This window comes from Sphaerodactylus townsendi, linkage group LG04 (genome assembly GCF_021028975.2).
Source record: "Sphaerodactylus townsendi isolate TG3544 linkage group LG04, MPM_Stown_v2.3, whole genome shotgun sequence".
Classification (NCBI taxonomy): Eukaryota; Metazoa; Chordata; class Lepidosauria; order Squamata; family Sphaerodactylidae; genus Sphaerodactylus; species Sphaerodactylus townsendi.
In genome coordinates, this window is record NC_059428.1 from 135,629,227 (window position 1) to 135,655,684 (window position 26,458).

Here is a 26,458-nt window from a genome sequence, read left to right on the forward strand (position 1 = left end):
TAAGAGGAGCGGAATGACAAACTTTATTACAATCACCACCTAGTTCAAATAAAAAGTCCATAAGTCTAAGTGGTGTTTATAAAAAGCACAACATTCGTGTAGAAGTTACAGCACCTGTACTCTATGTTAATATTGGCAACTCTCTCAAGCCTGTGTCTATTGGTCAAAAAAACAACAACATGTATCGTATGCTGGGATATATTCATAACCAAAGGCCAAATTCCATAGAATTGGGATAGAAAGGTTCCCACAAAAACAAAAAACATTGGTGGTGACAGAAGCCATTGTGTTTGACATCTAGAGCTTGAAAACACACTTGGACATGAGGCAGGAGATTTCTTTTGTGTAGGTTCTCTCCTCCCCTTTCGCATACTGAAGAACTCACATTGGCTAAGTTCCTTCTCACGGCCTCTTTTAAAAACTATCTGAAACAACAAAAGCCTGTCACGTTGGCAGGAGCATTGTGACCAGACGAACAGCTCCACAAAGATCAAAACTAAGAGGTGGTGGGTCTGGCAGCTGTCAGTTCTGGGTGACTGTAGCACCGGGGCTGTTCCCTCTCAAGCTAATTTTCATTTCACCAGATCTTCAGCAACTTCCACCCCACCATCGACCTGGCCATAAACCAATCAATGAAAGAAATACACTTTTTTTACAATGGAAGTATATTGTCAAAGGCTTCCATGGATGGAATTAGCTGGCTGTTGTGGGATTTCAAGGCTGTGTGGCTGTGGTCTGGTAGTTTTATCAGAAACCCACACAGCATCAAACATGTCCACGTGCCTCCATTCACCATCTTAAATACAAACGATCCACTGCCAGGCTCCACGCTACGGCTGCATCAGTTCCAATCCCTCAGACAGAAAGTCTCACTGCAAGAACTCCAGCAGGTATTATTGGACTTTCAATGCCCTTCTGATGTGAGCAAGGAAACGGATCAACAAAGCCAGAATGAAAGGAAGATACAACCTGCTACAAGTTAGGCTCAAACAGAATAACAACAGAGCGCCCCGGGTGGTCAATACAGTTTTCACTCAAACCAGTTTAACACACCAATAACACCCTAACTGAGAAAAGTGTGAACTTGATTAGTAAGAACAACTAATAATTAATTTTATAACTGTAATTAGGGTGAAAGTAGTACATTTTAAAGTGTTTATATTTGATGCAGATTAATCCAGGAGCCTTTTTAATGTTCTTTTTTGTTTTCTTCATGCATATCTTCAATGTCTTAATTAAAAAATCCAAAAGCACATCATTAACCACCTACAACAGGGGACCCCAACCTTTCCAAGGCTGAGGACATGTTTGAAACGTTGACAGGGCATGATGCGAGCATCAATAAAAGGGCTGCTGCAAAATGACTGCGACAGGAAGTGGAGCCATCCACAAAACGACTGCCGTGGCTCGACTTCAGTTAACACAGCTCAGGTCCTTGTGTTTTGGAGGCAGCTGCTGTCAAAGCAACATTTTTAAAAATCTGATCAGCGCAGCCAATTAAATCGGCAACATTCAATTCGAAGTCTTGCTGGGCAAAAAGCCCCAACTGGCCCCATCCACTACCTAAAAATACTCGGTGAGCACCCAAAAAGGTGTCAGTGGGAAGTGTCAGTTGGGGACCCCTGACCTACAACCTATGGTAGTCCTTTCTCACAAGCATTGGGAGGCAAACCCTTTCATTCCCACAGACAGCCTCCCGACCTTTAACAACTTCTCCTCTACAGTAATGCTCTTCCTAACATGGACACAGACTCTGGGACCAGGACCTGCAACCAACCAACCAACCAACATGCCAACTCTGTCACCACTTCCAGTCTAACCACACACTTGACCTAACAACATCAGCCACACCAACTCAGTTTCCTTCACTTGTGCAACTTCCAATGTTATGGTGGTGGAACAAAATGATGTCAGGTTGCATCCAATTCATGGCAACCTTGCAAAGGTGGTGTGCCATTGCCTGCCTCTATACATCGCCACCCTGGAGTTTCCTGGTGGTCTTCTGTCCAAATACTAACCGGGATCGACCCCACAACTTCTGAGATCAGGCTAGCCTGGGATGTCTGCCCATCAAATGTCAGCAATGCCCTTCCTCATTCTACATCAGGCACACAGATCAGTCCCTATGAAAAAGAATAAATAGGCATAAATCTGACATTAAAAATGGCAACACTCAAAAACCAGTGGGGCAGCATTTTAATCTTCCAGGACATTCCATGGTTGATCTCAGAGCGCGGAGGTCCTCAAATAAATAAATTCCAAGGGGAAGCTATAATGTGTGACTGCTGAACTTGAGCTCATTCACAAATGCAGAACAATGGCTCTCCCAGGACGAACAAGCGCACAGGATTCTTATCTCACTGCAGATGCCAATGTCCCGCCTCCAAGCATTTCCCCTCTTCTCTAATGCAGCTGATGACAATACACCCTGTTGTACCTCTGCATTCTTCCAAGCATTCTTCACAATACCCCTCACACCTCCTGGCTGGGGCAAAAAGAATCAGCTCTCCACTCGAACTCATATCTGAGAAAGGAAGTTTTGACTCTTGAAAGTTTACGCCCTGAAAATATTGCCCCCTTCGGAACATGCAGAATAATGCACTTTCAATCCACTTTCACAATTGTTTGCAAGTGGATTTTGCTATTTCTTACTGTAAAATCCACTGCAGAGTGGATTGAAAGTGCATTATTCTTGCATGTGCGGAAGGGGCAATTGTTGACCTCTAAGGTGCTACAGGACTCAGGTCAAACAAAATTTCCATTAGTCAGCCTAATTTGCTGAATCACTTCTCCTGTTCTTTTAAAAGCTGCCGTCCCTCTGCCTTTCCCTTCTGAGGGAGGCTTCATCTGTTGAATTTCTGTTTGACAGGCAACTTTTTAAAACCAAGAAACCCTGCACCCCCAAAAGCGTTGGCTGTACTCTGAAGTCTAGCGTTTGGCAACCATTATGGAAATTAGTTTTCTACTTCCTGACCCAATCCAGCCAGCCCTGTAGATGCTACTGACTCTCACCCAGAGAATCAAATAAACACATTTTTCCTGCAACAGCAGAAAAACACTGAAGGGTTATTTCTATTTAAGGACTAACATGGGAATGGATTTCTCTCTTGCAACCCACAGCTGGGAGGTAGTGGAACTGTACATTCTTTGTATGTGGTAAATGAAGGAAAGTATGGTGTATGTTAGACAAATCCTCACTCAGGTTATTTCCAGCTGGTCACAGACGTATCTACCTTACAAGGCTGTTTGGAGGATAAAATGGACATGTCCCTGAAAAACTGGATTAAAATGTGATTGATTGTATAGCTGATTTTGAGGTCAAAAACCTTCAAAATGTAGTGCCAGGTTAGATTTCTAGTGAGAATGATCAAATTATGGATTCTGTTTTTAAAATACATTTTATAAAGTTATAACCCGCAATCAAAAAGCTGTGTTCTTACATTTCATAAATAACTTTAAATATTTCAACTATGTTGACAACTATGCTAAGGAAAAAAAATTATCAGATGGCTCAACTAACAGTTATAAAATAGGCAGACTCGCATTTAAAATGCATGAAACCAGAGGCTGTCAAAGACCTAAAGGGCCAAAATCCAGGGGACAGTAAATCAGTGGGTCAAGTAAATTTGGACTTGTGGGATACCAGAAATCTCTGACTCGGTGGTGTGGTTTTAGATTTGAACCCACACTATGCATTGTGCACAAACACACAAAATGGTAACCTGATGGCCCACATAAGATGAGGAAAAGATGCCTCTTGCAGAGGCGATCTGTGGTACAGAAGCAGCACGAAAAGGGGACACGCAATCCTTTCCCGTTCCATCTTATCCCGGCTCCACATTTCTTCTTTCCCCTGCACCTTTTCTCCCTGCAGGCTTTTCACTACAGAAAAACAGGCCCAGACAGGGTCTAAAACCCACGAGGAACACGGTGCTTCCCAACAGCAACAGACACCCTGCCCATCTTAAACTATGGGTGGATTCAAATGTTTACTTCTGACCCAGTACAGCCTTCTCGTGGTAGTATTACGGTCTCGCAGAAGACCACAAATATAGACACCAGCAGTATGACCATGAACTCCCTTCAGTTGATGCCATGTGTAGTTTGCCCACATTTCACTTTCCACTGATTAAAACCTGATTTTTAAAGCCTTGTAACTTTGCAAATTCACAAAGGACATTCACCAGGCCGGCAAAGATAACTTTGCCATATCCCCAGAATCCCAAACCGCAGGACTCACGGTATGAGACCTGTTGACAGAGATTCTCCATATCCAAGTCCAGAATGACAACCTAACAGGGTGATTTTATGATGAAGGGAATTATCCATCACTGCTGTGACACGATGCTGAAAAACAGACATGCCACACCAAGGAAATGTGTGTCATTGTACCAAGGACAGACTGCTGAACAGTTCTGGTGACTAGCAGTGTTTGCTGAAGATAAGGGAGTTGCAAAAACACCCGGAGGCTGGGTATGCTTCTCAGATGTGCCAAGGTGAATGCCAGCTGTGGACTGGAGATACCATAACCCACTGCTCCCTGGCACACCTCTTCCTCCTGAGAAGCAGCAGGAACAACGGAAATAAATTCATCAGTGGAACAGGAAGCCTTGCCTCGTCAGTCCCTTCAAGTAACTCCTGGGTATTGAGTCCCACCCAACATTTTGGACCCTGCCACCTCATATCAACACCATGGTCAGGATTTACTTGGAGGGGCTATGCTCACGTGAGGAGAACATGCTTCGTTTTCAAGAGGCAAGAGTGTCAATCAATGGCTTCTCTGATGAAATGACCTTGGCTGTAGGGCAGGAGAAGATCTTCTCCACCCAAGGCACAGGAAAGCAACTGCCAATCAGAGAAGAGCAATGTTTTGTTTTGTTTGACTTTGCCTTCCTCCCTCCCTCCAAGGAATTCTGGGTAGTATACCTGGTTCATCCCCCTTCAGTCTTTACAACAGATATGTGAGAGAGGCTGGTGGGGAGACATGGACTACCCAAAGCTGAGTTTCAGAACTGGTTTCCTATTCATATCCCTTTCCAGCTCTCAAGATCCCTTCTAGCCCTCTCTAACGTGAAATCATCTGCTAGGGCAGTTCCAAACAAGTAAAACCTGCTCCCTGCAGAATGGCTCAACAGGAAGGCATCAGGGGCGATGGCGGTCCCAATCTGTAGTGCTTCATATCACATATTACGGATTCTGCAAGCAGATCAACCAGGGGAGTAATGCCCATTGGGCAAAGTGGGCAGGTGCCCAGAGCGCCCCCTTGTGGTGGGCGCCAAAAATGCAGGGTTCGTTTGTGGGGTTTTGGGGTATTTTTGTGGGTTTGCCGTTTTTGGCCTGCAGGGGGCGCAGTTTTTAGGTTAGCAGCACTAAAATTTCAGGGATGTTTCAAGAGACTCTCCTGATGCTATCACCCAGGTTTGGTGAGGTTTGGTTCAGGGAGTCCAAAGTTATGGACTCCCAAAGAGGGTGCCCCATCCCCCATAGGATATGGGGGCTACACCTTTGAGGGTCCATAACTTTGGACCCCCTGAAGCAAGCTTCACCAAACCTGGAAGGTATCATCAGGAGAGTCTCTTACTGATACCACCCAGGCTTTGTGAAGTTTGGTCCAGGAGGTCCAAAGCTATGGACTCCCAAAGGGGGTGCCCCCATCACCCATTGTTTCCAATGGGAGCTAATAGAAGATGGGGGCTACACCTTTGAGGGTCCATAACGTTGGACCCCCTGAACCAAACTTCACCAAACCTGGGTGGTATCATTAGGAGAGTCTCCTAAAGATACCCTGAAAGTTTGGTGCAGCTAGCTTAACAAATGCACCCCTCACAGCAGGCACCCCCAAATTTTCCTTTTAACCCCCCCCCCCTTTGGCATGGATTTAAAGGGAGAATCTGAGGTCCCCAGTTTAAACATTGAAAGTGATGCTGTTTCAGGGTGGGGGAGAATCAACCCCAAAATACCATCACTTTCAATGTTGTTTAAACTGGGGAGCCCAGATTCTCTCTTTAAAGTGGATTTAAAAGGAGGGAGCCCAGATTCTCCTTTTAAATCTACCTTAAAGGGAGAATCTGGGGTTCCCAGTTTAAATAACATTGAAAGTGATGCTGTTTCCCCCAATTGGGGGGACTGGATACAACACCATAAGCATTTTGAAAGCATTTTGAAAATGTTTTCAAAAAAAATATTTCTGCTGTGTGGCATAGTCTATTGCTGTGTTCAGATTTTTGAGTTGGGGTGACCATAATGTGATGGTGACTTTGAAACGACCTGGTGTAAAAAATCATTGCTTGGTCACGGTGGGGGAGGGCAGCTGCCCATGGGGGGGCGCCAAACTCCAGTTTGCCCAGATACCCCACTTGGCGTAAGTACAAGGGGACCGGGGGGTGAGCAATGCACTGGGCACACGCCTGTGGGGGCATCAAACTCAGGTTTTGCCCAGGGCTCCAGTTTGCCTAGTTATGCCACTGAGATCAACGGTGGGGAAACGGACACAGTTTTGCTGTTTAGCGCTCAATGATTTTATGTTTTTATTATCCATTATTCTGGCCTGGGGCCGTATAAATAAATTGATTTATTATCCCTATTATCATTTTTGCTATTGCAAGTGGGGAACCGGCAAGGACTTGGGGAAGGGAATCTAATTTTTCCCATAATATCTTCCCCCACTATTTCCTCTTTCCAGGGAGCTCTCCCCCTTTTCCTCCTTTTCTGTCTTCTTTCCATCCACCACCCAGCCAATCTTTGCTTAAAGCTACAGGGGTTGTTTCGGTTATTTTTGGCAGATTTGATCTTTCAAATTTGTTCTAGATTTCAGATTTTTCTGCAATCCTAGGACTTCCTTCAGCTTGGTAGAGAAACACCCTGGTCTGTCCCCAGCTTTGTTTTGCAGGGCAATCAACCATCTGCTCTACGGTGCGGTTTGGAAACCACCAAACTAAACTACATTACTGTTTAGATTTCACTATTCAGTTTCAATTTTCTGATTCTGTCTTTAAAAGTACTGAACGGTTATTGTGTGTCTGCCACTGGCATCCCATGATTATGTATCATATACATCTTTCTTATTTTAGTGATGGCTCTTTTAGCATATATGATTTATGCGCAATAACTTTTAAAAATATTTGCTGTCATTTTATTTTCTTTTTGCATGGCCCATAGGGTTATCACTGTGATCTCTATCTACTATGAATTTTAATTAATTGATTAATTTGAAGTATTTATGTCTGCCTTACCTCCTCAGTCAGCGATCGTGGCTCAGGCGTCAGGAGTCACATGTGCTTCACTGACATTCTAATTAACCAACTGGTTAGGTAACTAACTAACTATGTGCTAATAACTAATAACTATGTGCTAACCAACTGGCTGGTATTTTTACTAGAATTTTTAATCGGTCTTTATCTCAGTCCATTATTTCATCTTGTTTGAAGGCTTCCATCATTGTTCCGCTACCAAAGAAGTTCCCTGCTGACAATCTTCAGGATTACAGACCAGTGGCAGCTCTTCCCTTCCAGACACATTTGATAAATATCAGTTTGCATCTAGGACTATTAGATCTACGGAGGACGCTATTGCCATTAATCTCCACACTGCTTTGACTCATCTGGAACGACGGCGGAATTATGCGAGGATGCTCTTTGCGGACTTTAGTTCTGCGTTTAATACAATGTTACCACAAAGACTGGTGATAAAACTTCGGGATCTTGGACTCTCAAATTCAATCTGTTTGTGGATTAGGGACTTCTTGTTTGAACGTTCCCAGAGGGTTAGACTGGGTAATCAGATCTCCTCAGTTCTTACTCTCAACATGGGAATGCCACAGAGCTGTGTGTTGAGTCCTTTATTGTTCACTCTTTATACATATGACTGTACCCCTGTCTATCATAGTAATCCCATTATCAAATTTGCAGATGACACAACGGGGGTGGGGCTTATCTCTGGAGGGGATGAGTCTGCCTACTGGGGTGAGGTGGACCGGTTGCTTTTGTGGTACAGGGAAAATAATCTGGTTCTTAATACTAACAAGACAATGGAGCTTATAGTAGACCTTGGAAGGAATAGCTTAGAAATTCAGCCCATGGTTATGAATGGGGACTGAGTAGAGCGGGTGGCCAGTTTTAAGTTTCTGGGTGTATGATTAAAGAGGACTTGACCTGGGGCGTTCAGACTTCTGCAGTGGTTAAGAAGGCCCAGCAGAGACTGTATTATCTGAGACTTTTAAGGAAACAACAACGGAATGAAAAACTGCTGGTGACCTTCTACCGCTGTGCTATAGAGAGTGTCTTAACATACTGCATCTGTGTATGGTTCTCTAGTTGCACAGTGGCAGATAGGAAGGCGCTCCAAAGGGTGATCTCTACTGCCCAGAGGATCATTGGCTGCCCTCTCCCCTCTTAGGAAGAACTTTATAATTCCCGCTGCATAAAGAATCATCAGAATATTCTGAAGGGCCCGTCTCATCCGGCATACTTTCTTTTTGAAATGTTCCACCTGGCAGATGATATAGGATTATAAAAACAAGGACAAATAGTCTCAGAGACAGCTTCTATTCTAGAGCTGTGGCTATGCTGAACTCCATGCTTTCGCGTTGATGTGTTTGGGGCTGTGCAGGGATGGGTGGAGGAAGGGGAATGTGAGGATGGGGTCTGAAATAGTGTGCATCGGGGAATGCTTGTCAATTTAGTTGTGCGTGCACAATGACAATAAACGCTTCTTATCTTCTTACCTGTAGGCTCTTCAGAGCACCATTCCCCAATGTGGCAACTGTCCCACGTTTCAGGAAAGTGCAGAAGCCCAGAAGAGCTTGTGGCTGGCAGCCAGTTCCTGCCAGAACAACAGGTAATCTGAAAGCCTCCTTGAGATGCAGACCTCATGCCAGGGATGGAAGCCAGTGGCAGTAATGCCAAATGCGGCTCTCTGTGAGCCACAGAGTGAATACTCTGGTCTTAGGCGCAAGGTGGCTAACGAAAGAACATAAGTTGCAAAGTCACAAACACGTAACAGCTCCTCAAAAAAATTTTTTTAAACCACACATTAGCAAACTCATCCAAATCCATTTGCCCTCCACTAAATGCCAAATGAAACAACCCCCTCTCAGAAGGCTTCTTAAATGCAGCGAACGAACTATAGCGAACTGCATCTACTTGGAGAGACTGTTCCAAAGGAATGAATTGAGTACAGAAAAAGCCTGAGGCCCCCAGGGATGACCATGCAGACAACATGTAGAGGGTAGGGTGCCACTAAGAGGGGCTGTCTGAAGTATATCACAGGCGTACTGGCTGGATTTTTTTTATTTATTTACAAACTTTATATCCTGCCTTTCTGCCATTACAAGGACCACCAAGGAGGATAGCAGTTTACAACATGCATGACCAAATCACATTTTAAAACCATTAAAATCAACCTCCCTCACACAGCACACACAATTAAAACGAATTAAAAACAGAGTTAAAATATGTAAGAAGACATTTAAAAAGTGATTAAAAATATCGGTCAGGAAGGAGGGATTGCTGAGGGAATACCAAACAAACAAAAAGTCTTCACCCACTGGTTGAAGATGGCGATAGAAGGGAACAGATGAATCTCTCTTGGGAAAGAATTCCAGAGCTCTGGTGCCAGCTACAAGGACTTCTCTCCACCTGCCACTGCCCAACCTCAGTGCGTGGAAGTACCTGAAGCAGCGCCTCTGAACGTGACCTTAGAGGTTGGGTGGGTTCATATTTGTAAGCGATCGCAAGAACCAGTTCCAGACTGAATGTCCAGGAACTTGCTGCACACCCCGCCCGAACCCCCACCCACCGCTGCAGCTGCCCTGCGTGCCCCAGCCCACCCCACACTCACTGGGGCAGTGGGGGTGGCTGAACGGGACCACGCCAAGGGGGAGCACTAGGCCTCCCCCTAGACAGCCCAAAAGAGCGGTGGAGAAGCTCAGGGGCTGGCAAGAGCGGGCAGCGACTGGGCAGGCCACGGGCCACAAGGCCTTCCCCACCTGAACTGGCCTTTTGGTCCACCATCAACTGGCCAACCAGGACCCAGCAGCCACAGGGGAGGGAGTGGGAGGAACGTGCCCTCCTCGACCTTAAGAGAGGGAGTGGGATCACAGGCCAGGCAGCCACTCAGGGATGTGGCAATGCCCGACTGATGGCCCAGGACCCAACAGGGGCTGGGGGAAGGGTGACTGACGGGTAGGGGATAAAAGGGAACAGGAAACTGAGTCAGGGAGAGAAGAAGAGAGAGGAAAGCTAGAAAGAGAGGAAGTGAGAGAGGGAGGGAGGGAGCCACAGAGGGGGGGGGAGGGGGTTGGGCAGAGCCCACAACCAGCGCCAACAACACTTCACTCAGGCAGATCCAGAGGGCTGGCCTAAGACTGACAGGCTGTACCACCTGCTCCCTGGCCAGAAGGGGCAAGTACGGTCCGACAGCCACTCAGGAAGCGGAAGGAGGGACAGCAACTCCAGCAGTAGCAGGCTGGGAGTGGGGAGAGCCCCACACTGAGAGACCAAACAATATAAATGTCTAACATAAAACAAGACTACTACCAACGTCTTACAATCCTGTAGGAAGGGATTCAAATCCAAATGGGTTACTCCTAGAGGATGCATTTGTAGTTTGTAACCAAAATGGCAATTCAGTAACTGAACACCGACTCTACCAACATTAGCCTTTGAACATTACTCTGATGCCCGCCATTCCGATGAACGCTCCGTTCGCTTTCTTCTGTCTAACTATTCTTGTGCAAAGCCTGTGACAGTCCCAGAGATAACTTGGATTGCATATAAACATTCATCTGTTCTTAGATCTAGGAGGCAGTCACAACTCAATGGCCGATTGCACACTGGAGGTCCGCCCCGCAGCAAGTATATGGTTCCTATGGAGCAGAGATTCTTGTACTGAGGCCATTAAAGTTGCCCTAGGGGAGATCCCTGACACCTCACAGTTTGCAGCAAGAGTGAAGAGTGAAGGCAAGAGTGAAGGTTGGTCTACTTTTTAAAAGCCCTTTAAAGGAGCAGCAGTGGTGTAGTGGCTAAGAGCAGTGGCCAAGAGCAGGTGCACTCTGATCTGGAGGAACTGGGTTTGATTCCCAGCTCTGATGCTTGAGTTATGGAGGCTTATCTGGGGAAATCAGAGTAGCCTGTGCACTTCCACACACCCCAGCAGGGTGACCTTGGGCTAGTCACAGCTTCTCGGAGCTCTCTCAGCCCCACCCACCTCACAGGGTGTTTGTTGTGAGGGGGGAAGGGCAAGGAGATTGTAAGCCCCTTTGAGTCTCCTTCAGGAGAGAAAGGGGGGATATAAATCCAAACTCTTCTTCTTCTCTTCTTCTTCTTCTTTTAAAGGCACAATCGATATTGCTTATATCAATATTGCGGAGGGTGCTTTCGTGGCTTTTGGATTTTAAGGGAAAATCCTGCCTTCACAATACTGATATAAGCAATATTGATATTGCCTTTAAAGGGTAATATCGATCTTTCCTTTGGATTTCTGCAACCTTTCCCTTTCAGCAATGTAGGGACAGGCAATTGTGAGCTGTCTTTAAACAGGGAAATGCAAGGAGACCCCACCGTGGAGAGAGTGTGGGGCAAGGAGCCCCGTTGAAAGCTCTTCATGCATAATGGGCCATTGTCTGGGAGGGCTCTCTCATAGCACCCAACATATTTCTGAGATAACCTGCAAGACTCCATAAAACAACTTGCAATCATCCAAGTGGGAGCAGGTAGATAATAAGAAGGGCCAAGGACAGCTGATACGGAGAGATGGCTTGTGATTTCCTAGAAAAGGTGGCTAATTCTGGTGTTTCAGTAGGAGCCCAGATATTTTGTCCAAGTATCCACTCTCACCGTTTGGGATCGCTTTCAAGAGACTGCCTATTTTAAGGTTTGAGTTCCATCCAACTCTGAATGCCTAATGAAGAAACTAACAAGGTAAAAGGGTTCTAGTCAAATATTCTAGGTTTGATTTACTGTGCAGTTGTATTGATCTGAGCTTGGATGAGGTCTTTTTGCGAGACCGTGGGGAAGACTGACATGGATTGCTGTGGGTTAGCCTGGGAAGATGATTCTTCAGAGCGGACAACCTATTCCCAAATCCCACCTGACAGACCCACTCAGAGAGATGGACTTACCAATGCCTCTCCGTAAAGGGACCCCAATCCAGCCCCTGTACCACCACCACCACTCTCCCCCCCCCCCCACGAGCCAGCAGGCTCTTCAGGCCTGGAGGTCCCAACATGGACCCTCCCACAAGCAGACCACCAGAGTCTCCAGAAACACCCTATAGCTGAAGCATGGACCAGGTGCAGGAGTGTCCGCCTGGAAGTCTGAGATCTCCCCTCTGCTAAAAAAAAAATGGGTTGGGGAGCTGACTTGGCTTCTGAGGAAAAGTCTAACACAGGGCCCAGCAACATCGGTAGGGAAACTCCCTTTATACAGATGCAGTCAGTGTGGGCTCAACTTGTCTGTGACCCTGCTGATGATCCTACTAGGTCTGGAATTGAGCTCTGGGAACATTACAACCTGGCCTTGGACTATGATTCTGGACCACGATACTGGACTAGAACCCCCTAAAACCCTTACTGAAAGACATGTTGTGGCCCAGGACTTGTTTCCAACCTGCTGAGCATGATAAAGTCTCATCAGCTCTTCGGAAGAAAAAGCTAAGCTCCCCTTGCCCCCCACCCCCCCACTATTACCATCAAAATCTTTAGCTGAACAACCTGAGGATGGTTCAGCTCTTCTCCCCATATCCACCAGTCATGCCCCCGCCCCCCCAGACTCAGAATGCACCATTGCCATGTAACTTTTCAGTACAGCACGTCATAAGGTCAACAGCCACTTCTTGGCCCTCTAGAAGTTTTCTCCCAGAGGGCTCTGTTCTTGAGTTGGTACCCCAAAGAAATGCCTACTGGAAGTCCAACTGAGGCCTTCTCGCTTCATTGATTTGGTGCTAGCTTTGACTCAAGGCTGAATACTGGGGTGGTTGGGTACTCTCCTGAACTGCCAAAAGAATGAAAATGGCAGCAGCCCAACTACACAACCGGAGAGACAGAGAGGCCTTGAAAGTCCGGTCCACCTCACCCGCCTTGTTTTCCATGCCCTTGGTGGAAGGAAAGGACATTCCCTTCTCTTACCACGGGGTCTCTCTGAAGACAAAAGTCAAGACATGGCCAATCAGCATTCCGTCTCCTCCCAACTTGCTCTGCCTCCTATTTCATTGTGACCAACATGAACAGCCACATCCCTACCGGGCCGACTGGTCCGCAGCAGCTAGACCAGAAATTCCAGTTTTTATGCATTGCTGTCTGGCTTTCTTCAGGAGTCTGCCTGTTGTTCCTTCGTGTCAGGGGACAGGGGTGCAGCCCTCGCAGAACTTGCAAAAGAGCCCCACATACCTAATTCTGCCTATATCTGTGGGCTCGTGTTTACCCCTCACATACTAATGGCAACCCTTCATATGCAAAATGACATTTTTAAAAATTTGCCTTCCAGGCTGCTGACTCAAGAACAGGTATACACTCAGAGTCATTTCTGAGTTGGGGAATTCCTGGAGATTTGGGGGAGGGGAAGGGCCTCGGTTAGGTAAAATACCATAGAGTCCACCCTCCAAAGGGATCATTTCTTTACAGGAAAACTGCAGTAAGCTGTAGTTTGGAGATTCTAAGTGATCCCCCAGGAGACTGCCTGGCTGGCTGTCCTACAAAGATACTACTGCAAATTCACTCCCTGCTATCAGCAAGCAGTCGCTCGCTGCTGCTGCTGCTGCTGCTGCTGCTGCTGCTGCTGCTGCCCCCCTTTTCTTCCTGTCATAAGCAGTTCATCAGGAAATGCTGTTTTTCTGTTTTAGAAGAAGGCTGTTCCAGTCGCACTCACAGTTCCTCTCTTCATATTACACACAAATGCCTGAAATGCACTCAATAAAAATGTGCCACATGTTTTTTTTAAAGCTCCTCTTCTCTTTTGCATCCATTCTGGTCATCTCTAAACTTCAACTCGCAAAGAGCAAAAAACAAAGGGGAAGACATAAAGTCATCTATTAAATAAAGGCTATATTAACAGTTTTTTCCCTTCTAGGGAACAAACAAATTTTCCATTGTCTAGAGGATATACTGAATACAGACATCGAATTAAAGTTTATACCTGCTGCAAAATTAATCACAGCAACTAACTAGAAAAAGCTAATCCGCTAACTATCTTAAAAGGGGAGGAGCATGTCAGGGTGGGGGGGGGGGCTCTTATTTTTATAGAGACTAAATACATTGATCTGTCCATAGGGACAGTTTTGTGGGGAAATGGTCTTTGTTCATTGGAAATTAGATTTTGGAAATTAGAGTAAGTGATGTTGTATTTCTTTATGCACTTTTCTGTTCCGACAGACCAAAAACACTTTTCCCCTTTGGGATTTGAAGAAAGCGTGACACCCATTCAACAGGTTTGTCCTAGACTGAGAATTTTCGTTCCCAAACGCTAATCAAAAAACTATAATGACAACTTTGTTAAAGAACAAGAGAGGACAACATCACCAGAAATACTCTGAAGAACAGATTCTGGAATAGAAACAAGAGCTTTCCTAGCAAGGCTGAATTCCACCACCCAGTCTTGGGGAGAAGCCACTGAACGTACTTCCAAGGGCGGCATTTTCATAATGAACCTGTTATTTATTTAAAACACCTTTTAACCACCTGTCTCCCTTACAGAGCTCCAGGCAGAATACAATATAAATAAATTACCTTAAAAACAAAAAACTAAAAGTTCAAATCACAATTTCTGACAATCAAACGCAATCCTAAATGAAATGCCTTCAGCTGCCTCCTAAAGAGAAGCGTGACGGGCAGTGGTGGGATCCAAAAATGTTAGTAACAGGTTCCCATGGTGGTGGGATTCAAACTGTGGCGTAGCGCCAATGGGGCTGGGCGGGGCACGACGGGGGCGTAGCCGGGCATTCCGGGGGCGGGGCATTGCTGGGCAGGGCTGTGGCAAGGACGCAGCCACTGCGCTGGTCCTTGGGCGGAAAACTAATGCATGCAGGTGCAGGCTGCCATGCACACCGGTGCACCACCTGCTAGACTGCTTCAAGTTCTGCGCGCTACTGCTGAGGAGCGGAGGAGGGGCGTAACTAAGGCAAAAATCACGTGGCAAAATCACCAATTAGTAACCCCCTCTCGGCACACACAAATAATTAGTAACCTACTCTCTGGAACTTGTGAGAACCTGCTGGATCCCACCTCTGGTGACGGGGGCACCCAAGTACCTCCCTGCACTACTCACCTATAACCATAGGGGGTACCGCTGAAAAGGTGGGCACCAAACAAGCTTCCTTGATTGATTGGATAGTCAGGAGGGCTTAATTCCTGCACAGTAACTTCTAGGAGAAGACAGTCCTTTAGGTGTGGCTTTAACCTGCAACTGCATATGAAGAAGCTGCTCCCCTACAAAGCATACGGGTACACAAAATACATAGAGGCACAGCTCAAAATGGCAAAAAGCTAGAAACCCTTTCATCATTGCAGGATCTCAGGCAGGTAGCTCACCAGCTGCCACAACCCCAAAATAACCTAGGAAAAGATCACAAAAAGATCAGTGGTGGGCTTTTTAAAGGGCTTTTTATTTCACAAGATTTTTTTCTCTGTGACACTGCCTTCATTTCTGGTCCATGTTCTCTTCCTAGAAGAAGAACCAGTTCTTTAACTCAATGTTAAGAAGTCTCAAAACGGCTTACAAATTCCTTACCCTTCCTCTCCCCACAACAGACATGTTGTGAGGTAGGTGGGGCTGACGGAGTTCAGAGAGAACTGTGCCTGGTCCAATGTCACCCAGCAGGCTTCATGCGGAGGAGCTGGGAAATCAACCCTATTCTCCAGATTAAACTCTACAGTTCTTCACCACTATGGCATGCTGTCCTCTCTAGGACAGGATAAAGCTTGGTAACTCATATACTGGTGCAGGAGAAGCATTTACTCTTCTTAACGAAAAGGTTGGCAACTCCTGATCTATGAAACTGTAGAAGGCCAGCAACAAAGAATTGCATGACTTAAATAAAGTGGACAGTAGTTCTAAGGCTCAATACTGCAGTCCTCAGCACTGCTTTCGAGAGCTCCCCGACACAAGCTGGCCAGGAACAGACAAAACTACACAAACTATCGCAGTCTGAAGGTTTTGAAAATCGGATTTCAGAGCAGAACCACTGGCAGGTTCTGCTCATTAAGCGTTTGATATTCAGCACCGGTGACCCTTCTGCAGAGCTTGGTTTTCTCTACTGCAAAAAAAGGAGAAGGGAGAAAGAGCTGCCTCCCAGAGGCAAAGCACTGAATTAAAGATGGTGGCAACAAATGTACAGTTCAGCATTTCTTTCTATCCAGGACCTGAATGAGAACCTCTATGAGATCAGAGAGAACAAAAGAAAAGCGGCTGAAGATCAAAACAATGGGAAGAAAAGCATACAAGGAGACAGACAATCGGTAACTGGATGTATTTAAAACGACATCTCATCTTAAAGTTGTATGTAGCAGTAACAATTCTCATCTCCTTCTTTTGACACTGACTTGCTTATTCTCCATATTAGAACTTTGAGATCTCCAAAGCCAAGTAGGCTGGCTCTGGTTAATACTTGCATTATGGGGGGACCATATAGAAAGGCCAGGGTTCCTCAGCAGAGACAGACACCTACAAACCACCTCTGTTCCTCTCTTGACTTGAAAACCCTCTGGGGGTCGCTCATAAGTCAGCTGCAACTTGATCACACTGCCCCCCCCCCAACATCTGTAAGCAGATTTTAGAGGGAGGAAAAAGCAACCACATTCCCTCCCCAGCATAACTTCCCTGATCAGATTAGCTTTGCAGCTAAACACACACAAACAAGATCCCATCATCGATATTTAAAATGATTTAAATGTGTGCGCAGGGGTTTTGGACAGTCAGGATGATGTTGAGACTCTCTTGAGAGAACTTAAGGACTTCCACATTTTTGTTACTAAAGATAAACATTTGACATTCAGAACAAAAATCTAGCAAGCAGTTACAGAGCGTGTTTTGCAATTAGGTGGTTATCTACAGGAAGTGTGTAAAATATTAATAGGTAACTCTTTAACTCATATAGCTGAGAACCAGCTAACTTCCCTTTCTGCTTAATCAAGAGATCGGTAACACTCAAAAACTTGCTCAATTTTTCAAAGTTGCTGGGGAGGGGGAAGAAACCATCTTTTCTTCAAACGACGGCCAGAAATCCACCTGGAGAGTCTACCTGGCTCTTCAAAGATTTCTGCTATAGAAGGTGGGATAACACAGAATTAATTTGCTTACTTCATTTAAACCCCAATGGGGACTCAAAGTATCTTACCACTCCACCATTTTATCCTCACAACAACTACCCTGCGAGGTAGTTCAGTCTAAGAATATGCGACGTGGCCAAGGCCACCCAGCAAGAATCCATGGCTTACAAGGAATTTGAACCAGAGTCTCCCAGGTCCTAGCCTGAATGCTCTACATGCTGCACCACACTGGCCTAGTAGATGAAAGCGCAGAGCGAGAGGGACAGGGCAGGAAAAGGCATATTTTCCCATATCTCTCACCCCAGTTCAGAACTTTGAAGAGACACACGGGACGTCTTAGTCGGTATCTGCAACATTAGCTGGGCATTTTTCATTCCTCAGGATAAAAACATGACATTGTTTGTTCCTACCCAAATGTAGCAACACATGAAAAAAAATACACCCATGCTAATTCATCCTATACGTCTATAGCACAGGTACACCACCCTGTTACGCAACTTGACGTAAACATCAAAACGCAGATCTCACGGGAGCTCCACTGCAGGATACGCAGCTCAGCAGGCCACCAGTTTCCAACGACACTGAAATGAAGCAGCCACAAATCATCTGCCCTGGACTGGGCCCTCCGCTGACTGCAGCCTGGTCCTCACTTCTAAACTCAGATTTGAACAGAAATTATCTCAATACATTTCTTGACAGGTTAATGATGCAATGCCACCTCCCCCATCCACCCCCATGGGAAAACGAGAGCAGCAACAATCTTGGTTCATCTGTTCTGCTTCTAGTGGTCTAACTGACAGGAAGCAGCCAGGCTGCTACAGAACACAACTGACAGGGGGTTTGCTGCCGTCAGGGCGGTGGGTTTCTCTTTGCCCTTGCTATAAAACAGCCCCTACCCCCATACCAGAAGAGCAGCAGGAGAAAAAAACACATCCAACCCAGCAACAGAAATGCTATCCATTATCACGGGCCCTAATTTAACAAGGGCACCCAGCATTTTGCTTTCAGACCTTCTCCACAGGCCATTGTTTCCGGGGGTGGCCAGGCTGTCTGTAGTAGGTAGAGCTGGGGGTGGGGTGGGGAGTTCAGTAGCACCTTAGGGACAAACAAGTTTTTCAGGGAGTCAAAGCTCCTTTCATCAGGTATCCTATTCAGTCTTAATTGACTTGAATTTTGCTCTTCGTTTCTGGAGGTTAGCTGTCTTGGGCTGCAACAGCACAGTGAGATTCAAGTCCAGCAATACTAGAGCAGGGGTGTCCAACTCTAGTGCCTCAGATGTACATGGACTACGATTCCCATCAGCCCCTGCCAGCATGGCCAATTGGCTGATGGGAATTGTAGTCCATGAACATCTGGGGCTGATGGGAATTGTAGTCCATGAACATCTAGGGCGCCAGAGTTGGACACCCCTGCCCTAGAGAGTCAAAATGAACGTTGGGAACATCAACTTTCAAGACGAAGAGAGTTTTGATTCTTGAAAGCTCACCCCCTCACCCCACCCCACCCAAGTCTTTCCAGTCTCTAAAGTGCCACTGGACTGGAATGTGGCCGTTGTAACACAAGACACGTCACCTATTCATCATAAAGAAAACTCTACTGATTGGAGGTTTTTATGAGATGCGGAATGACTGCGACTACTGAAAGGAGCAAAATTCCGCCTTTAGACAAACTCTGGCTGTCAGCTGCAGTCTACACTGTTTGGGCAGAAAAGGAACACAAGTTAATTGTGCAAAGGACAATCACCGAATATAAGAATAACCAAACAAAACAGCAGCATCCACTGAAGGGGTCACAATCCACACAACCCACACAATTACTGGGGGCAGCAGAAGACCAGTCATGGCACTTGAGAGGTGATCCCCTCTCAACAACATGGTTTTTTAAAAAAAGATGCCAATATGACGACTGTTACAGGATAAGGCCAGAACAGGGACATTCCCTAAATCAGATATGGCACTTCTATGTACCTAAAGGAGTACCCAAAGGAACTCTATAGTATCAAAAACTGGGGGAGTGGGGAAACCAAGGGCTGCATGAAAACTAGTGATCAGAACTCCTTTTCATCATCCATTAAGATTCGTGATCAGAAAGTATTTCCCCCGTGTGTGCATTCTGATTGCATTTCTAATTTCAACTCTCCTCCTCTTGCACAAATATCTGTGCGATGCACTCATGATCTGGCGCGTGCGCGTGCGCACACACGCACACGGTTTAGAAAATGAAGAACGTTTTTATTCCAGGAGACTTATCCTAATACCTACCCCAGAGATATCTGTGCACAGATGAAGATAAGTTTGTAGCCAGTACTCAGGCAAACATCTAGAGGCCATTTCTGTAAATAGTGGGGGAGGAGGCATCTGTCTGCCATTAAAGGAACTGAAACTCTAGAGAAGCTGGCTGGACGTTTGGACTCAGAATTCTGGGCACCAGGCAATACGCAGGTCTTGGTTTGTGCTTTAGACATTTTTTTAAATGCTGTCCTTGCTTTAGGCCAGTTTTGGCTGTTCCCAAGGTTAGAATGTCCTTCTGCAGACAGAAATTCTGACAAAGCTTAAAGAAGGGAACTTACCCACAACATATTTGCCCAACTGATCATTCAGAAAGCAAAGTTTGCCTCATCCCAGAATTACATTTTGGTACAGATCCAAGAGTTGAGGGCAAGAAGCCCCTCCCCTGAGGGAGGCGCACAGTCTGTGGCTGTAGACTGACAAGCCAACACGGGCCATGCGCTCCGACTGTGAGTATCATGAGCAGAGAGGACGCCACAGATGCACCCAGCTTCTCAGTGCTTCTTCCAAAAAACCAGAAATCAGAAATCCCTCTATGTGCTGGTCACTGCTCAGACACAGATTTTATTAGAATATTTGCTGATAAAATAATCCTTCAGAATATAGTTCTGCCTTGCACAGATTAATTATGCAGATAGATTGGGAAGGGGGAGTTGTGTTAGTAGTCTGCTACTAAATGCAAGTCCAGTAGCACCATGAAGACCCAGAGGATTTTCCAGGGCATAAGTTTGGTATCTGACAAAGGGAGCTTTGACTCACAAACGCTTTTACCCTGAAAATCTTGTTGGTCTCTGTGGCACAAGTGGACTCAAAGTCAGATGTTCTAATGCAGACCAACGTAGCTACCCTCTGAAATGATCTATTACTTGTGTTTGCCACGTATTCTTTTCCTCCCAACAAGTGACATTTATATAGCACAGCTGAAAAACACACCCCGGCTAAAGCTAAACTGAAAACAAAGAATATCTACTGCATTCAGGTGTCACCCAGAGCTGCAATGACACTCCAAACACAGCTGGTCTGCCTTGCTTGCACACTCCCCTTCCTGCACAGAACTCAAAAGCAAACTCTGAGCCACGGGAATGCAGGTAGCTGGACTCTGTTGACCCCTGCAAGCTGAGAGTCAGCCCTGATTTAGGAGGATGGGCAGGCTGCACCTCGGCTTGCAGACTTCACAGACAACAGGAGTTTGTTTTCAGAGTTTTCACACATTGTACAAGAAGGAAGGCGGAGGAGGAGGAGGAGGAGAGAACACAGGCATAACCAGCAAGCTGTGCCCATCAAGGCAAACGGGAGTTTCATAGCAGAGTGGTGTGACAGCTGAAGATAGGCAGGGCTTCAGCAGAGACAGCCAGACTGGCATGAAGCAGTTTCTCTGAATTTGATAAACTACCCAAAAAAATTCCACTACATATGTGGGGTGGGGAAGAGTCTCAGTCTCTTAAAATTTCTGAAAAGCAATGATTAAGCATTTGAGAAGATCATAAATGGGTATGAGATGGGCTTTGTGGCGGTCATAGTAGCCACAGGCCTTGCAATCCAACAGGCACCACAGACCCAACCCACCACAGACCCAACCCACCAGAAATCACCTTGAAGAAGGTTCATAACAATTGCTGTCTACTTTCAAATTAAGTCTTGTTATAAGTAAATCATGCCCCAAATGACAAGCATTACAAAAATGCCACAAGGTTATCTGAGAAGCAGACCCTAATAGCACATATAAAAATCCTGTGCAGTACAAAACATCCACTAAACTAACCACAACCCGGATGTGCACCTGCCTCGAACAAGCTTCAAGGCTAGTGGAACATAAATTCCATATGTCTGAGCTTCCAAGATGCACAAAACTTGGCCAGAACGGAAATGATTTGAAATCAGGCCATTTTGCAGCAGCCGGAGTTTTCAGAGCAGACTGCGGTCCCTGACAGTTTCAAGTCATTGCCATTCGAACAAACTTTTGTGCATTTTGGAAGCACAGACAGATGGAATTTATGTTCCATTCGCCTTGAAGCTTGTTCGAGACTGGGATCCGGGTTCCAGTTAGGTTAGTGGATGTTTTGTACTGCGCAGGGTTTTTATCCATGTTACTAGGGTTGGTTTTTCAGATACCTTGTGGTACTGTAATGTCCATAATTGTGGACACGATTTACTTATAACAAGACTTCTCCTGAACATAGACAGCAATTGCTGCAAGGCTTCTTCAGTGTGATTTCAGTTGCGTGTGCTGTGTGCACTGATCCCCACTGAATTCAAATGATGGCCACAGAAATACACACAGGCCATGTTTGATACAGAACTATCAATCAGGATGAAGTGAAAACCAAGGAATTTTCCCTCCCAGTAACAAAATACTGGAGTTTGGGGAAAATGTAATATTCCCCCATGCGACAAAATTCATGAAAGATCTGTGAACAATACCCTAAAATGTTGTGAACTGTGCAGCTTGTTCTTGACAGATGGCAAGCAGTCTGGGTGGGGGAGGGAATCTGTGAGAGAAGCAGGATGACAGGCTGGGGTTGGGGGAAAAGAGAGAAGAGAGTTCTATGTGGACAAGAGGCCGTGAGAAGACCTATTGGAGAGGCTGAGGACAGAACAGGGAAGAGATCTGGGGAAAAGAACATCATAATCGGAAGGGCTGGCTGAGTAGATAGGGAGGTAGTCAGAAAGGGAAAGCGTTAACGATAAGATGGGGAAGGTTTATTATTGTGTCTTAAAATTTCCTCTGGCTGATTTATATTTTTCCAGTACAGAGATGGAGGTCTTTGTTACCAAAAACTATGTGAGGATCTAACAGCCTCGAGCCCTTCGGGGGTGAGGCGGCTTATAAATCTCATAATAAATAAATAAATAAATAAATAAACATGGTCTTGGTAGCAGGGGTAGTATTTACTTGTTTCATTTATATCCCAACTTTCTCTCCAGAGGAACTAAAAGCAGCTTACAGCATCTTCACACCACCTCCAATTTATCTTTACAACAACCCTGTGAGGTAGGCTAGGATGAGAGTGCATGACTGGCCCACCCTGAAAGCTTCCATGGAAGGGTGGGGAATTAGAACCTGGGTCTCCCAGACCTAAGTCTGGCACACTAACCAGCCATGCTGGCTCTCCAGCCCTGTTCACGTTACAGCAAATGCACATACACACAGCCTGTACACATATTTGTTTTATGTAGAACATTTGTACGCTGCTTTACCACTTGATAGGCACACATAGAAACAGGAAAGCATTTGAGCAATTAAAGACATTTAAAATTTTAAAATAATTTAATAAAAAGTCATTCACAATACAAGAACCAGGGAGAAGGGCCGATAATGATCATGGGGGTACACCAAACAAACAAAGTCTTCACCCCCTGCCAGGGAAAAGGAGTTTCACACTCCTGCTTCAATCTCCACAACCATTTATATTCAAACTTCAAATGCCTTACTGGAATAATTAAGGAGTTGTTTTCCCCGAATATAACAGAAAGCAAATCTGTCCAGTCTACGGTGCTAGCTCCAGCTGGTAGGAACAGATCTTGGTCTAATTCTTCTAGCTCCTAAGGCAGTGGTGGCGAACCTATGGCACGGGTGCCAGAGGTGGCACTCAGAGCCCTCTCTGTGGGCACGCGCAAACAGAGTCCCCCACACACACACATCTAGGCTGGCCTGGGTTGCAGGGCTTGATTATTAGCATTAAACCTAAGACCTAGTTTGGGGGAAGCAGTGTAGGTAACCCTGTTAAGCGCTGTTAAACCCCACTGATTTTCATGCGAAGAACTAAAGTGCGATCCTTTACCTGGCAGTAAGCTCGGTTGCTGGCAATGGGGCTTGCTTCTGAGTAAACCCTCCTTGGGTCATGATTCACCCGTTGGAAGAGTTTTACGGTTGCTTCAAAGCAAAGCCACAGACTACCACCAAGCTTACTCCCGAGTAACGCACACCTCGGAGCCAACCGTTTTTTCTAAACGAAAACATCAGTATTCAGGTTAAATTGCCGTGTTGGCACTTTGCGATCAATAAGTGGGTTTTGGGTTGCAATTTGGGCACTCGGTCTCGAAAAGGTTTGCCATCACTGTCCTAAGGTGAGGTTTTTCCCATAATTATCTATGTATTTAAAGATTTTTCGTATGTAACTTTTCCAGATATTTTTCATACTATGTTTTTAAATCTAAAATTAAAAAAAAGCAAAGAAGGATGTCCTTAGTAGGACAACCGGTTTGTTTGTTTATTAGATTTTAAACCACCCACCCCCGAAGGGCTCTGGGCGGTGTACAACGGGCCAAAACCAACGTTACACACAACAGGCCAGAGCAACATTTCACACAGTAAAAATTAAATAAAGTTAAAACAATTTACAAACTCTATAAAACATAGCAACATTAATACAGTAGAATAAAGTACAACAATGTTACAAAAGTGCGACGCCTGATCCCAAGGCCGGGAGGGGACAGCAGTGCTAAGTAGATGCTATATTGGGCATGCCAATGATGGAATAGCATGCAACACGAGGGCATCCTGGAGGGGGAATCCGCGGCCGGTTTCACCAAAAGCCCGGTGGAACAAAACCGTTTTGCAGGCCCTGCAGAATTCAACAAGATCCCACAGGGCCCGCACATCTGATGGAAGGGTGTTCCACCAGGCAGGGGCCAGGGCCGTAAAAGCCCTGGCCCGCATAGAGGCCAGCCACATCATGGAGGGGCCAGGGACAACCAGTAAATTGGCCTCTGCCGATTGCAGAGGCCTACCTGGGACATATGGGGTGAGACGGTCGCGAAGGTATGAGGGTCCCAAGCCGCGAAGGGCCTTAAAGGTTAACACCAGCACCTTGAAGGTGACCCAGAATTCCACTGGCACCCCCCAGTACTTTTCCTGGCACCACCACCATCATGAACAGCAGCAAAGATCTTAGGGTTAGATTCTGTGGTTGCAATAACTAGAAAAGACGGGGCACCCGGGAAGGATTTGCGGGGGAGGGTCTCATTCACCCTCCCTCTTCCCTTTCCTTCCTGCCACCTGCCAACCTTCCTTCATCTGCTTGCCAGTCCCCCCCCCGCCCCCAATTTCCCCTCCTCCTCTCCCCCAGCAGCCTTCCCCTGACAAAATTCTGTGCAGTGCTGGCTGCCATGCCAGGTCCAAATGCAGTGGAGACCTATGAAAAGATCTCCCTCCCTCTCTTCCCTGCGCGAGGGGCTCTTTTCCTCCTCCTGGCAGTGCCTGTATCCCCGTCCTTCCCTGCTTCCTTTTCTCCCTCCAGTTTATGTTCTACTTTCTAATGTACCCCTGCCTGCAACTATATGTACTGCATTTATACCCTGCCTTTCTCCACAACTGGGACCCAAAGCAGCTTACGTAGCTCTCTCCTTCATTTTATCGCCACAATAACCCTGTGCCAGGAACGGAAGCAAAGGCCTATCCTCGGCATCTTTCTCCGCAGCCTCTGCGTTCCCGTCTCAGTACCCAGGCACCGGCCAGTGGCCATGGAGAACAATAGAAGTGCCAGGACTGCAGCAGCCACCCAGAAAAAAGCGCATGGTTTTACTTCCCTTTCTCCGCGGCCAGCTTGCTTTCCGCCAGGAGTCCTTGGCAATCTCGCACTTTCACCATTGTAGCTGTGCCTCATGCCAAGGAGAAAGCAAGAAGGCAGACAGGGAAGGGGTGGTCAGGACAGGGGCAATACAAAATCCAGAGGCTGAAAAAATGAGTCTGTCTGTCCGTCCCACTGTAAGAGCCTACTCGGCTTGGGAAGAAGGCTTTCACAATAGTACCGGCTCGTGCAGAGAGCCCGTGGGCAGTGTTGACTTTTCTCCCTGCCTCCCCTGTCTGGGATGGGGGGGGGGGTCAAGTCGGAGTTCTTTTTGGCCATCTCACTCTTACCTGAGCTGCAGGCCTGGTGCCAGGGAAAAAACAAGAGAACAGTGAGGAAGTCTGCTTTGAATCAGGTATCAGCCAGACTTGGATTTGAAAGGCGGGAGGGGGGGGGGAGAGAGAAACTTGGAAATTTGGTAGCTTCTGAATCCATCTAGCCCTATTCTGGATGATGAAGAGGGAAAGGAAGGACCTTGTTCAAAATTGAAATAATTTCATTATTCATACAGGTTCCTGACAGAAACAAATAGCTTCATGTTCACAATACAGCACGACTCAATGCAAGACGTTCTTGTATGACAGTTGCAGAGACAGGAGAGTTCCCTGCAGGACGCTTCATCAACCTATGAACAAGCTGGCTGAATGGGGCACAGCGCAAAATAAAACTTCTTGCACGTGGAAAACCAAGACTGGAGCCAGGTTCTCCTAACGATGCAACTCCCGCAATGCTAGACTTCATCTTGAATGGAACTTTTGACACAGGGAAGCTTTTCAATTTTAGCCACAGCTTTAAGGAGAATTCTGGAAAACTTGAAAATCCGCACACTGTTTTGTGTCATAAGTGTGAATCTCACTCCAGATATAAAAGAATGGGTTCCAAAGGCAATGTTTCCCCCAAATTTTCAATCACGAAATTCAAAACCAATTAATTCCAGTACAGGTCTAGCTACAGGTTCTCAACTGTCCTTTTATCTTTGAATAAGCATAAGCATAAGCATTTTATTGTCATTGTGCACGCACAACGAAATTTACAGCAGCATTCCTCGATGCACACAATTTCAGACTCATACAATTTCAGACTCATGCAATTTCAGACTCATACATCATCATCCTCCACCCATCCCTACATAGCCCCAAATACATCAATATGAAGCAGCGGAGTTTAGCATAGCCACAGCTCTAGAGTAGAAGCTGTCTCTAAGCCTCTTTGTCCTAGTTCTGAGGGCCCTGTATCGTCTGCCAGATGGTAGCAGTTTAAAAAGAGAGTGTGCTGGATGAGACGGGTCCCTTAGAATTAGGACAAAGAGGGGAGAGGGCAGCCGATAATCCTTTGTGCAGTAT

The 26,458-nt window shown here is 46.1% G+C and overlaps 1 protein-coding gene across 7 annotated transcripts in view; it reads right to left on the bottom strand.

Annotated features, from left to right (window-relative positions):
- ELF1 (E74 like ETS transcription factor 1) overlaps nucleotides 1-26,458 on the bottom strand; it is a 93,070-nt gene that overhangs the window by 33,111 nt on the left and 33,501 nt on the right. The window contains exon 1 of one of the 7 annotated variants that reach the window (XM_048493302.1): nucleotides 2,019-2,050. The exons of the other annotated variants lie outside the window; for them this stretch is intronic. The gene's annotated coding sequence lies outside the window, so the exon portion shown is untranslated. Of the gene's footprint in view, nucleotides 1-2,018; nucleotides 2,051-26,458 lie in introns of those variants that run through there. 7 annotated transcript variants of the gene reach the window in all.